General features: G+C 40.6%; 1 long non-coding RNA gene across 1 annotated transcript; it reads left to right on the top strand.

Annotated features, from left to right (window-relative positions):
- Window positions 1-5,410: 5,410 nt before the first annotated feature.
- On the top strand, window positions 5,411-8,978 carry LOC109286451 (uncharacterized). The gene is made up of 3 exons (XR_009461655.1): window positions 5,411-5,689; window positions 7,540-7,642; window positions 8,362-8,978. It is a non-coding gene; the product is annotated as an uncharacterized LOC109286451 (long non-coding RNA).
- Window positions 8,979-13,487: the final 4,509 nt, after the last annotated feature.

Below are 13,487 nucleotides of genomic sequence, written 5' to 3'. Positions count from 1 at the left end.
AACAATGGGCAACCTAGGCTCCAACCTGCATAGCACAATAGGGTTTTTTAAAAGAAAAATGCTGACTCTCCAAATGGAAGATGCCTTTGTTTCTGCACCTGCTTGACTAGTATCTGATTTTAAGGCTTCTGTTGCAGTTACACACTTCTATTGTATGTCACACTAATAGGGAGAAGCAAAACAGTGAGAAAATATGATAGGTATTAGTTGATCCTCTTGTTATTGCTCTATGTGATTATTGCATTTCCTGCTTGGGCTCCCTCAGTGTAATCATAACAGAGTACAGCTTATTAAAAAACTCTGCTGTTCAACTTTTACTGGCATAATAACCAGTGCTCTTTTTCTAGCTGTTCACAAGTCAATTCACTGGCTGTCCATCAGAATATAAAACAAACGTAAAGTTTTCTTAATGAATATTAAGATTTTTCGTGGAGTTGCTCCCATCACATCTTTCTGAACTTGTCCAGTGTCATGTTCATGCTCATGATTTATGCTTAGCAGGTGTTAGCTTGCTATGGGCTTCTAAATGTTGGCGTCTTACTGCAAGGAGGGAATGGGAAGGTGCGAATGGGTTTATTGTATTCTGTATATTGTTCCACAACTGTGAAATGGATTTCCAGCTGACATTCAATGTGTTACTATATATTATACCACAAAACCCCTTCTATTTCAGTAATATACGAACAAATGCAAGGGAATTCACAGTTAAGACTAAAACTCCATTATTAACTCACTGGGTTATGCCTAGGTACTGCTGTACATATTATATAATATATACCAAAAACCCCACAATAAGTAAACAAAAGCAGGTGAGTTCAAAAAACAGCATGTGTCTTCTCTATGAATTCTGTGCCCTAGTGGTTTAAATCAGACCTTTTATGTTGTATGAATTTTATATTCTGTACTTTTAATTTTCCTGTTTTAAAAATATATTTTGAGGACATAAATTTGTTAAATGTCTTTAGTGATCTCTTGCATAAATAAAAACGCTTATCACAGAATTTTTAAAATCTGTTATTCACACAATAGACTGGAATACCCTATCAGAGAGGTACTGTAAGTAGATCAGTTAGATCAACTTAACTTTAAAGTTAGGCATATTACTTATGTGAAGATAAGCTGTATTAACTCTGACAAACCTGTTATGGTCTGCCAGAAATATGTATTTTCTCTAATTTTATAAGCATAATATGCATGGCCTTCATTTCTCAGTGAAGTGTGGTGTTATGATTTATTCACAATATAAGGTCTGCAGACTCACAGACTATAAAATATTATAATAAACTATTTTTTCAGACCACCCTAGTTACTGCTGTTCTTTTTTAATCTTCAGGGACAGGATCCAACACTGACTGAAGTCAATTGAAAATTTCTCAACAAGGCTTTGGATCAGGCCTAAAATAACCAGGACAAGGTTTTGGAACCTTACGGTGTAGTTTTAGCTATAGAGACAGAAGGGACTCAGCATGTAGCAGTGATGGTCACTAGATTCTTCTGTTGGTTCTGTGCAGACATATTAGGGAAAATCTAAGCAAGGAAAATCCCAGGAGCTGCTAAAAAGCAGATAACATGATTTTGCAAAAAAAAACAAACCAATCTCAGTGATCGGGATGCTGCTGGATTCTGGTAACTTACCTGCTGGTGTTACTAGGATGCATCTTTAAACACCCATTTTATGGCTTTCTGTGATAACCCACTTGCACTTGCTTCCAATTGAAGCCTGAATACCAAGCTATACTCCAAATTTACATAAGGTGTTCTTGTCACCAGTGCTGCTTCTTGTGCTTTGTCCTGATTTTGTGCTTGCTTAGACTATATTCTCATGTCACTCCAGCAATTTCGGTACATACAGGCATATAATGTGATCAGCTGTTATTACTTTTTATGGCTCCTACCTGACTTCATTGTAACGTAAGCAGTATCATTCCCTTATAAAAGAAGCTGTAATTCAGTTTTCTGAATAAACAAAAGGCTAAAACTTGCCACTAATACTAACTACTGTGAGTCATCGTGGGTTTAATTCAGATGTCACTTAAATAGAAATGACAAGGGTGTAAAACTAATGTTTCACTTTGAAATCAGAACCTTGTACAAAGTATCAATCCCTAATAGTAACCATCCCCAAACTGGCCCCCAAATTTTAAATAAATTATTTACCTTAAATATATTCTCACATCACAAGAATCTAGGTAATATTGTTCATTCTGCAGCTAGTCAACCAGTGCTTAGGAACACTGCATTCTTTGTGTCATGTTATTTATCATATAACTTATTTCTTATCGGTGTGATATATATGACAGCTGATACTGGCTCTCATTTACCAACAAAAGGTTGTTATATTTGTTGTTAAAGGTACACTTACTGTATTATTTGTCTTCTCTGATTACTCTTCATAGTATTCATCAGATAATTTAAAGAAATTATACCTGACAATTTATGTTAGTCACATTTTGTTTAATATAGGCAAAAGATCATTTGTTTTATTTATTTATTTGCATTTTTACTACTCTGTTATAAAAGAATACCCATTCACTGCTCTGGGCACTACTGACAACCTTTAAAGGTACTCAAATAAAAAAAAGCAGACATTCCTATTACATCAAGATCAAATCAAATAATTCAACAACAGCATAAATATAATAAAATATAATTACTTCTGTATAAAAGGTTGACCCTGCTCTCACTGAAGTCACCTGCAGAAACTCCAGGTGATTTCAATAGAGCACAATCAAGTTATAAATCTACAATAGAGTCCAACTTAGATACTAGCTAGCCCTGTCTCCTGCTCAACAGCTAGTACCAGCATCAAAACACAGTGCTTTGGTTAATCTAGCTCCTTCCCACTGGATTGATTTAGCTGGATGCCAGCTGAATAGGGCATTAAAAACTGTGTCATTCACTCATTTAATGTGTTAATTCTTGGATCTTAAAGGGAAGGCTTTGACATCCAAGAAAATTCTTCAGTGTCACTTGTGTACTGTAGGACTTGAGTTCAAGTTACGTATAATTTAGGTCCCTGGAAGACAATATATTTATGGTCTGCTTAATATATTAATTGTGCCATAAATAGCAATATGTCAAACATTCAGACAACTTTTAGTGCTATAAAGTAGCAAAGCAGCCACAGAGATGTTCTACATGTAATGTTAAAACATCTCTGAGGTTGGTTTGTATGGTACCTTAACCTGAATGTGTGCGATGCCCTCTGCCCATGCCAACACTCATATAATTGTCAGCATTGGAGAGAGGCAACACCAGCCCAGTCCCAGACTCAGGGCTGCCTCATCTGCTGCTATGTGGAGGGGCAGCCCAGCAGGGGATGAGTAGGGGGAACTAACTGGCTCCCCCCAGTCAGCAAGTTCAGAACTGTGTGCCTAGGAGCCCTGAATATAGGGCTGTGACACATGGCTCTCCATGTGCAAGGCAGGGGGAATTGACAGGCTTTTTGGCCCAGAAGGCCCACATGGGGATTTGCCAATGCACACAGCTTCAAACTTACCAAGCAAGGGCAGTCTGTCAACTTCCCTTGCCTGGCATATGCAGAGCTGCACGCCAGCAACCCCATGTTTTGGGGTGCATGGCTTTGAACCTGCCTAGTGGAGGGACCCCATTGCCCTTCCCCCAGCACTTTAAGAGCCCCATGCTGGGAAGCCACATGTAGGACTGTACTTTGTATAGTTTTCAGCATACAGGTCAAGCTTGGGATCATGATGGCACATGAAGTGGCAAGTTGAAAGGGTGTGATTGGGATATGATACATACCTGATATCCTATATATATATATATATATATATATATATATATATAGTTTATATGTTTATATCCATATTTCTTTCCCTTGTGATAAGTTAGTGTAAATAAAGCTGTATATAGTTAACTAACCTAACTGTCCTGGCCTGGTTCTATAGGGACGGACGGAAACTGAACAGTCTGCAGTTCCCCCACAGCACACCTGCCAGCTAACAATTCCCTTCAATTGCAGAAGGGGAGTATATACCCGAGTTACCTGGGCTACACTAACGATCTCACTTGACTTCAGATTTTTCTATTTCTTACTGCTGAGTATGTTGTCAGGGTTGGTATTCCAAGGTAGACTGAATACAGCACATCTTTGTGGGCTGCTTGTTAGTCTTGTTCTAGCTTCAGTGGAAATACCAGTCAGTCTTGTTCTAGTTTCAGTGGCCTTTTGTGGTTCTCTGATCTTTCAGTTGGATGCACTAATAAAGAAGAACCATGGCCTATTTCTTAGGTTTCCACATTTCAAAGATTCTCTTCACTTGCTTACAAAAGTAATTACTGTATGTAAACTGGCATACAAGACTCAGAAAAACAAGCCACTGGATTGAATTTTCAAAGTGTTTTATGCACCTAAATACAAGTTAGGCACCTAAATAGACCTATAAGTGCACAGCAATATATAAGATATTTTTAAGGTGTGATTTAAGTATATGCAAAGCTGCTGTGTTCACTGGTATGTGCCTAATGTTTGACACCATGAGCATGACCAAAGGTTTGGTGCCTAAGAGGGGGTTTTCCAACTAGATTAGGAAATACCTTTAACTAAAATTAGGCACTGACAAGTTAGTCCAGTGATTCTCAACCAGGGTGATAGGGCACCCTGGAGTTCTGTTAGATATATCAAAGGGTGTTAAGAGGTGTGAAGACCTAATGTAAGCAGGTAACCTAGGGTCAGGCTTGTCCATGCCTGGAAGATCTCTCACCCCATTTAACAAGGTAAGCACTATAATATATTAATTTGTTTTTGACACTGGACGCCACCCAAATCACAAAAGTTACGGAAAGGTGCCCCGAGTTTAAAAAGTTTAAGAACCGCTGAATTAATCAGCCTAATGCACACCTAAGTTATCAGTAGAAATGGTTGAGAATTTTCCAATTAAATGTTTTCTTATCATGCAATGTCAGTTAATAGAAAGTAAAACTATTTCCAATAATAGGTTAGCTTGAACAAATCTGACAATTAGAAATTGTTTAAGTCTTGAAATTGTCAAAATACACTATTTAATCGTTTTCACACTGAAAAAATGTTTTTGATTTGAAACATGTTGCTTTTAAAATTATTTTTAGTAGGAAATGGTTAAACACAAAAAAATAATTTGAAACAAAGGATTTAACATTTCTTAAAACAAAATATTTTAATTGATATGAGTACAGATTTATTAAAAAAAATTGAAATGATGACTGCTGTCCCATTTCAGGATTGGAAAATATTTTGGAATCTTGATAACTCTTGCAATACAGAAGATCTGTTTCCTGCTCAGCTCTAACTTCCAGGCTCTCTCCAAGTTTCTCCTTGGTACATAGTCAGAGCTGGAAGTGTTTGGGTAGGGAATCTATTTACTAATAGAGGGAAAGAGTAATCACTGAAAAATGTTTTATGTGTGTGTCGCAGGGCACCTCGGTGCCCCTGCTCCTAGAGTGGAGAAACTGCCAGGGAGCAAGTGAGCGCGCCCTGGCCTGACATAACGAGCCCAGCTGAGGCTTGCTCAGGTAATGAGCGCAGCTGCGGGTTGCCGGAGCAACCAAGGGGAACCAGCTGCCTGTAGGAGGCAGGGCCTGGCCCTTATAAAGCCCAGGGCTGAGGCCAGGCTGGCAGTTCTCTGCCAGCAGCCTGGGAGGCAGGAGCTCTGAGAGAGAGGATGGGCACTATGGTTTAGCCAGGGGGCTTTAGGTTTGTGTTATAGCCAGGAGGCTCTAGTTTACGTTTGGCTCTGTATATTACACCCGGAGGCTTGGGTGAGGCTGTAGGGGTTGGAGGAGGCCTCAATCACAGGGACCCCAGAGAGTGTGGGGTGCCCTAGCACCACAAGGGCGCATTATTGTCATAGTGCCAGGAAGGCGCAGCTCGCACACCAGTGCATGAGCAACTGGTGGCGAGGAGCGCGGCCGGAGGGTCGCGGGCGCAACCCATAGGTTGCGGACGGGGACCTAGACCCTGGATTGCATGTGGGGGAACATAGACCCCGAAGGCGCAGCTTGCACGCCACTGCGCGAGCAGCTGGCGGCGAGGGGCGCGGCCAGTGGGTCGTGGGCGCAACCCGTAGGTTGCAGATGGGGACCAAGAACCCGGATTGCGTGTGGGGGGAACATAGCCCCCGGCCCCAGGAAAGGGGCGGTATTACTGAGTAGCCCAGTGTGGGCATGGCGAGCCCCAGAGAGGGGGGAACGCCCTCTTACAGTATTGAGTAGCCCAGTGTGGGCGCGGCGAGCCCCAGAAAGGGGGAACGCCATTGTGTTTTGTTGAGTAGCCCAGTGTGGGCGTGGCGAGCCCCAGAGAGGGGGAACGCCATTGTGTTTTGTTGAGTAGCCCAGTGTGGGCGCGGCGAGCTCCAGAGAGGGGGAATGCCATTGTGTTTTGTTGAGTAGCCCAGTGTGGGCGCACGGGCATAGCGAGCCCGGCCGCAGGCTAGTGCGGCAATCCCCCTCAGACCAAGGCAGGGCGCTGCGGTTGCCCCTGAGAAGACAGGGAGTAGCAGCGCAGGGAGCCAGAGTCAGGGAGGGTATCCGTGCGGTTGGCCCATAGGATCGGAGGCCCACTAGAGAGTCCCTGAGCGGAACCACACCGGCAGGGGAGGCCCAGAGTGGGCCAGGCGAGAGTCCCAGCAAGAGGCTGGGCACGAGAGAGGGAGCCCAGAGTGGGCCACACTAGAGAGGAGGCCCGGGAAGCGGGTGTATAGACCGGACAACGTCCATTACATCTGCGAGGCTTGGGGTGTGGTATTAGGGGTTGGTAGGAGCCACGCATAGCCCATAAGGCTAGGGCGCTTGGGTAGCGCCCATTGTACGGGGAGACCCACAAGGGGTCCAGGAGCTGACAGGCCCGAGGAAACACAAGGCAGCCTCCCTATTACATATTCGATCAAGACGTGGCGGGCGAGAACGGAGGGTGCCCTCGGGCCGGAGTAGCGCGGTGAGAGGGCCTCAAGGAGATCACGGCCCTCCGCGAGGACCCCGCCGTGACAGTGTGCAAAAGAAATTTTACAGTATTTAACACTTTAACTTCAGTCTCCTCAATACATCAAGTGGCTGCTTGCAGATGTTCAAACAAACAAACCAAAACAGTGCTTTACTTTAAACTCAGCATATTCTCACACCAAGCCCAGAACATACCCAGAAGTGGCATTGAGTTTGTTGGTCCTGGCTTCCCCAACAATTGTATAGATTGGGTGTTTTAGTGGGACTTTTTTGACACTTTTATCTAGTAGCTGATTGAATCAGCTATTAGATTAATGCACCAAAAAACCCCACTGATGCACTCGATCTATACAAATGTTGCAGAGCTGGGTCAAATTAACACGCTGCTTCTTCCAGTAATGCACAGTTTGGGGGGGGGTTTAAATGTCTGTAAGCAGTCAGTTATACAAGCTTAGATTCCCTTAAGCCTCAGTAGGCTGTTCCCAAGTAGGAAAAAGGAACTTCAGCTATAGGTAATGGACTGTAGGTCCAGGACATTCTAATTTCTATCACCTTACACATCATTTTTTTAATCTAGCCTTCTGACTTTTTTGGATTTTTCCCCAGGTTGATACTGCTGTAAAGATGACAACATGACAATATTGACATGAGGCACCTATCAAACAGGATCTGCATTATGTGTACACGTTTTTTGTAAAATTGTGTTCTGGTAAGGTACTGCATTGGAACCATACTTTTATCCTTAAGACTGCCAAAGTGATGCACAACACAGTGAGAGAGGAACTTTTTACCATGGTATTTGAACCACTTTTCTTTTAAATGCTGCTAAGTGTAAAATTAGTGTTGTCCCTTAAAGTGCACAAGATTAATTGTCAGTAATTGAACACAGTTTGGGGGCTAATTATAGAAAAATTGATATTAAAAGAATACTACTGGATTGATTGAGTTTTGCAGTTCATATTTAGTTTTCAAATTACTTGAGTTGAAAGGCTGCAGTAAGAAACAATAAAAATCCATTCAAAGCTGCTAAAGCAAATTAAGGTTTACTAGTCCTTTGAAAGACAAACGATCCAAGTGCTATAATGTAGGGAGGGCAGTAAAAATGTGCCTGACATTTACTATAGGTTTAAAATATCAAGTGTTTTAGAATGCCATATGTTGAACACATTTAATTTTCCACCCCAATTTTTGTTTAGTCAAGTTCCTTCCTTCTGTCCCCCCGCCCTTAAAAAGAGAAAGGAAATTCAGAGCAAAGGTCTTTAGATATATTTAAGCTTTTGTAATATGCACATCTATAGTCTACTGTAAAAGAACCATTGGACACTAAATGTGATTGAGAGTACAGTCTATTTTAATCTGGAATTATGTCATGTGGAAATAAAACTCAGCCTCTTGTCACCAATCCTGCACATCTTGCTTTCATTACAGTGTTAGAAGAAAAGAGAATCTTTGACAAAATGGAAGAAGCCACCAGATTTTCTCATTGTGGTATGGAAACTAGCAGAAACTTCAATAGATGCAGATCCCTAAATTCTCCCAGAAGAACTACTGAAGAGAAATCAAGGTGTTGAGGCAGAAAGGAGGAAGAAATTCTCCATATAACAGGCCCAGAGATTTTGATTAGCTACAGTACCTTCCCAGTGGATAAGATTTCAAATTGTTAAATAATCTTTTAAGTGTTTCAAGAACGGTTAAAGTGATGTCGTTGTTTAATTAACACAAAAATGATTTTAGTGAAATCATATTTTATTTACCAAATAACAGCATGGTAAAACCTAGTCTTTTGTATTTGATTAGTTAACAAATGGACACAAGAATGAACCTGCTCAACGCTTTCTGAATAAAATATTTCCATCAAATTAACTTTAAGTTTATTTTTTGTAAAAAATGGATGCCTTTTTCACAATTTTGTTGTTTCCCCCTAAATTTTTCATTAGTTTTTTTTAATCAAGTGGTGTATAGAAAATTTTATAAAAATGGTTAGTAAAAATTTTCATTTACTGAAAACAGTAGAAAATTTGAAAAATTGAAAGAAGGGTGTTACGAACTTAGAGGAAATTGAAAATAAATATTATGTTTCAACTTTTTAAATGAAACTGTGTGTGTATTTTTTCACTCAATGCACTCTGTTGATTAGAGACTGAATGACATGATGTAGGTAATTGCCAAGTCCAAACAAGTTTATTTTATCAAATCGATTTGATGTTGGGGAAAAAAGAACATTTCCAAGGATGATAAAAATGATTCCTAAAGGAAAGGTGTAACAAAGAACCCCTTCCTCTGTTACTGGGCAATGCCCAGGTGGACTGAACCAAGGCCTAAAATGGCCAGGCAGCCAATGAGGCAATTAGCTATACCTGGTCCCTAGGTGCAGAAGATCTAGTCATGTGGTGGGAAGGAGGCAGGACTTGGGGATATAAACACAGTTTCTGACCATGCATGCAGTTGGGACAGGAGCTTTCAGGAGAGAAGTGCTGCAGGCTGGCAGGCAACCAACCAACCCAGGGAAGCTGGGGGGAGATGGCTCTGAGGGATCTGATGGCCTGTGGGCAACATTTATACTGAGTGAGGGAGACTATTTTTGTGAAGCAACTAGCTAATATTTATGTTCCATTTTGAACATGAGACTGGGGACCAGGTAGTGGTCATAGGTGCCAGAAGCTAGTCCCAAGTTGGAGGGGCTGAGACTGGTGGGCTGAGACTGGATCTCCATGTAGGGCTGCTGCTAAGGTAGGAACAATACCCAGAAGCTGAGGTCTTAGGCAGTGTACCAAAGCTGAGAGTATGGCCAGAGGAAAACAGGGCCAAGGGTGCAACAGCTGAAACCCCAACAAATGCTCAGAAGCTTTAAAAGGGAAGCACTAGAGCACTCAAGGAAGAGCACAGGCCCCAAGTGAGGGATTGACCTGGCCTGGAAGGCAAGGCAACCAGCAAGTTTACCCCCAACCTCAGGGGCCATCCCCCCTGAAAACAAGCAAGATAACATCAAAGTCATGGCAGGAAAGAGACTGGAGGCAAGGTGGAGCTGGGAAGGAGCCAGCAGATAGGTTGGACCACAGAGGGAGTCTAGGTGCTGGGGTGACAGGCCCTCCCCCCACTCACCTGAAAGATACTGCACAAGGCTCTTTTAGTATAGAATAAACTTAAATATATCTACTTAAATATGTGTACAGTTCAGTACAGATAAATTTAAAACACAATCATCAGAAACCTTTTGTTTAATAACCATGAAGGGAATCACAACATGACTGAAAGGTATGGAGCACAAAAAGTCTGCAAGATTCTGGCAAATATATAAACACTCATAATACATGAGCTAGCTTACAAAATAATGAGATCATGAGATAATAGATTTAAAGAACAAACACATTTTTAAATTTTTTATTTCTAGTGTTTGAGTCTTTAAAGTTCATTATTTCAAGCTTTTATCCACAACTAGGTGGGAAATTTACTTTTTTTTAAAATGAAAAGCTATGATTCTCAAGTAATAAAAGGACTTCAACAGAAGGCACTTTAAAAAAAATGCCAACTACCATAATAGCCAGAGTAGCAAGCAAGGATGTCGACTGGAGTTAAGAGCAAGGAACCAGTGGTTAGGGAGCAGGAACAAGGACCGTGACATGGGTTGAGTGGAGCCAGGAGCTAGAGAGCCTGTTAAATAGCCTGAGAAATACTGAAAGGTCAGCTGCTTATATCCAGGCAACCACATCCATAGGGACAGCTAGGGTTAGTTATGCCACTGGCAGCCAGGCCCACTCTGGTAATCAGGGCCAGCTGGGGGCTAAAGCCCTAACTCCTGCCAATTAACAATGTTGGCTATGGTATCATGTTTGCAATGAAAGTAACCATTTTATATTGCTTTCAGCAAACCTTGCACAGACATAAAAACATTAATGAACATGCAAGGAGAGGGCAATGTTCAGATAGGCACGCGTAAGCTGAGTTGTTACTTTGCTTCTAAATAAACATACAAATGAAGACCCAAGAAAAATACAGTTGATGATACTCAAAATAAATGAAGGAAAGGCAAGTTAACAATTTGCACCGGAGATGAGTGCAATGAAATGATATTGAACATATGAAGATATGAACATATAAGTTACTACCTAATATTAAAATAGAAAACTAAGCTTGTTTCCTATGTTGGCACAAGCAAAGCCTGACAGACCTGTCTAAAGTCAAGATACCACTTGACAAAGTGTAATATAAGGGAACAGGAAATCCCATGTGTGATGGGATTTAAGAGCAGTCTGCAAATGCAGATGGTCAAGCAAACTTGTCTACTGAAACAAAAACATGAGATAATGTTAATAATTCAATGAGTTTTTTAATTGATTAGCATCCATAAAAGCAATGATAAAACCCAGTGTACAGACAAATCAAAGCACTACCCCAAAAGAATACTTCAGACAGTCACATCTAGACTTCAGAATACAAGAGAATTTTCAGGTTTTGATGAAAGCTTCTGGATCTCCCCACCCTCAACTTTTTGGCTGATATGTGGGGAAGTGAGCATGTTTCAGGAGTCTATCATCACCTGAGTTTGAAGAATCCATCATGTCTCTGATCTGTGAGGATCTGAATAAAGCAGAAGGAAGAAATTGCTATTGATCTGTTTTGAGGTGAAAATGATCTACTCCCCAATGAGAAGCAGTTTAATGTTCTATTGAGAAAATGAAAAAAGAACATTAAATTGAACAGAAATGAATTCCAGATCAGAATGAATGAGTTTAGTTATACGGGACATACTCAGTCGACAAAGGAGTTTGGCGTGATCCAATAAAGGTGGATTATATTGTAAAAATGAAGTCCTCCCAAACAAAAAGTACTTTCAAAGATTCATAGACATGATAATATGGAAAGCAGGAGAAGTTATCACAGGAGCACTGTACTAAATAATTTTGGGATTAACCAAAATCTCACATGGGCTATTGGTTGTTTGCTGCAGGATGATCATCTAGTGACACGTGTTTGCAAAATGCTGACCACACAACAACAGAACTATGGAAAGATTGGAAAAGAAACGATAGCAATTTTTTTTTTTTTACCTGAGAGCAGTTTCTTGTCAAATCATTGTTTAAGAAATTATACTTGTTAAAAGTCATTTTCATGAATGAATAATTGCTTTTCATGAACCCATGCTCATTGGTAACACTCAAATTATTTTTTTTTTCTGGAAGATGATGCAATATCTGGCTTTCCTTAAAATTACTTGAACTGCCCCTCCAAAATTACCCCACCATGTACTAGTGCAAAGTCATTACTACATTAGCCAGTATTTACTGTATTTTGATGTTCCATCAAAACAACAATTCCAGGGCCTTGTAGCCTTAAATGAGACACATCAAAGGTCAGTCTCAAATCAGGATTTTCCCATATGGTTGCACTCTTAGCGAGGTCTCTCCCCATTCTCTCTCTGATCTTTCATGATTTAATTAAAACCATCTTTAAAAAGGCTTATTTTACTATAGTAGTATCACATCTGCATTTTCAGCAGTATGCTGTTTAATCACATTGGGTTATAAAGTGAAACTCTCAGTACTTATTATAATATCTAGTGGAACCCATGCATTTGGTCTTTTAGTGTCCCTGACTCATCATCTTATATTCTTTCATCAACATTTTAACAGCCACTCTTAAAAATGTAATTTGATGGATAATTCTCTAAACCTGTTTAGTTTAGTTTATTTTTATTAAAAAAAAAATAAAGAAGAAAAAGTTGACTGCATATGCCTTCCATTTGCTTATTATTGCACCTGAAAGTTATTCTGTACATTCAAGCTATGTAACTTCTAATAGCTTTAAAAGAGGTGAAAGAGCTGCCTTTAGGAGGTCATGTCATCTCTTGCAATGTAACTGCTATATCTTCATGCTGCTCTAGTAATACAAATTAGCTAAATCCTGAATAAAACAAACTGAAGTTACAATGGTTTTGCTACAATTCCATTACTACAGGGGCAGATGTAAGCATTGCATTACTATCAAAGGTGTCAAACATACGGCCCATGGGCCGAACCTAACAGCAGAGCCACTCTATCTGGCCACCAAGCTCCCAGTGGGCTGCTGGAAATTGAGGGGCAGGGGCTGCCACAGAATTTGGCCCCTCAGGCCCTGATAGACATCCTTTTAATGGTAAGAGGGCAAGTGAAGACCGATTCAGCCCAGTTTCCTGCAACCTCTTAGTCCATGGCCACCACCAGTGCTCACATGTTTGCCCTACCTTCTCCACCACTGGCCCTGCAGTCTGTATCTGGCCCACAATGTGAGGTAACACCCCTGGGTTATATTACTATCATTTGATATCGTTGCAATTGTTATGAGGAGCTGATTCAATCTTTCTTTTCTTTTAATATTCTCAGATATTTTAATATTCTCAGAACTTTCATTTTTACCTTTATTAAAAATGAGTTTTAGTGTGTACTTTCTATACACAGCATGGTATCTCTATATCTAGCCAGCCCAGAAAAGTAGAAATCAAGTTATTAGAGTCCTCTAAGGGACTGCTTGATCAGGTTCTCCAGTTTTTGTCTGCTTCCTCTGAATACCCTCTGAAG

The sequence above is a fragment of the Alligator mississippiensis genome, chromosome 1, assembly GCF_030867095.1.
Source record: "Alligator mississippiensis isolate rAllMis1 chromosome 1, rAllMis1, whole genome shotgun sequence".
In the NCBI taxonomy this organism is placed as follows: Eukaryota; Metazoa; Chordata; order Crocodylia; family Alligatoridae; genus Alligator; species Alligator mississippiensis.
Note: the sequence above shows the minus strand (reverse complement) of the source record. Positions and strands in the feature narration are given on the sequence as shown.